This window comes from Propithecus coquereli, unplaced genomic scaffold (assembly GCF_000956105.1).
Source record: "Propithecus coquereli isolate 6110/MARCELLA unplaced genomic scaffold, Pcoq_1.0 Scaffold117, whole genome shotgun sequence".
NCBI classification, from domain to species: Eukaryota; Metazoa; Chordata; class Mammalia; order Primates; family Indriidae; genus Propithecus; species Propithecus coquereli.
Genome location: NW_012135747.1, coordinates 955086 through 956222, shown reverse-complemented (window position 1 = coordinate 956222; position 1137 = coordinate 955086).

Below are 1137 nucleotides of genomic sequence, written 5' to 3'. Positions count from 1 at the left end.
AATAAATGCTCAACACCAATAATCACCAGAGAAATGCAAATAGAAACCACAATGAGGTATCATCTTACCCCAGTTATAATGGCTATTATCACAAAGACAAAAAATAACAGATGCTGGTGAGGATGTGGAGAAAAGGGAATTCTTACACATTGTTGGTGGAAATGTAAATTAGTATATTTTGGAAAACAGTATGGAGATTTCTCAGAAAACTAAAAATAGAACTGCCATATGATCCAGCAATCCCATTACTGGGTATTCATGTAAAGGAAAAAGAATCAGTATATCAAAGGGATACCTGCATTTGCATGTTTATTGAAGCACTTTTTTTTTTTTTTCAAGACAGAGTCTCGCTTTGTTGCCCAGGCTAGAGTGAGTGTGTGGCATTATCCTAGCTCACAGCAACCTCAAACTCCTGGGCTCAAGCAATCCTCCTGCCTCAGCCTCCCCAGTAGCTGGGACTATAGGCATGTGCCACCATGCCCAGCTAATTTTTTGTTTCTCTTTTTAGTTGACTGGCTAATTTTTTCTATTTTTCAGTAGACATGGGGTCTCACTCTTGCTGAGGCTGATCTCGAACTCCTTAGCTCAAGCAATCCTCCCGCCTCGGCATCCCAGAGTGCTAGGATTACAGGCCTGAGCCACCACGCCCGGCCTATTGCAGCACTATTGACAATAGCAAAGATATGGAATCAACCTAAGTGTCTATCAATGGATGAATGCATAAAGAAAATATGGCATACAGACACACTGAAATACTTTTGAGCATAGACGTGAATGAAATGATGTCATTTGCAGCAACATGGGTGGAACTGGAGATCATTATGTAAAGTGAAATAAGCCAGGCACAGAAAGACAAATATACACATGTTCTCACTTATATGTGGGAGCTAAAAACGTTGATCACATGGAAGTAGAGAGTAGAATGACAGATACTAGAGGCTGGGAAGGATGTATGGATTAGAAGATGGAATTAAGAGAGGTTGGCTAATGGTTAAAAATATACAGTTTGATAAAAGAAATAAGTTCTAATGTTCCATAGCAGAGTAGAGTGACTATAGTCAGCAACAATGTATTGTATATTTCAAAGTACCTAGAAGAGAGAATTTGAAATGATATCAACATATAGAAATGATAAAT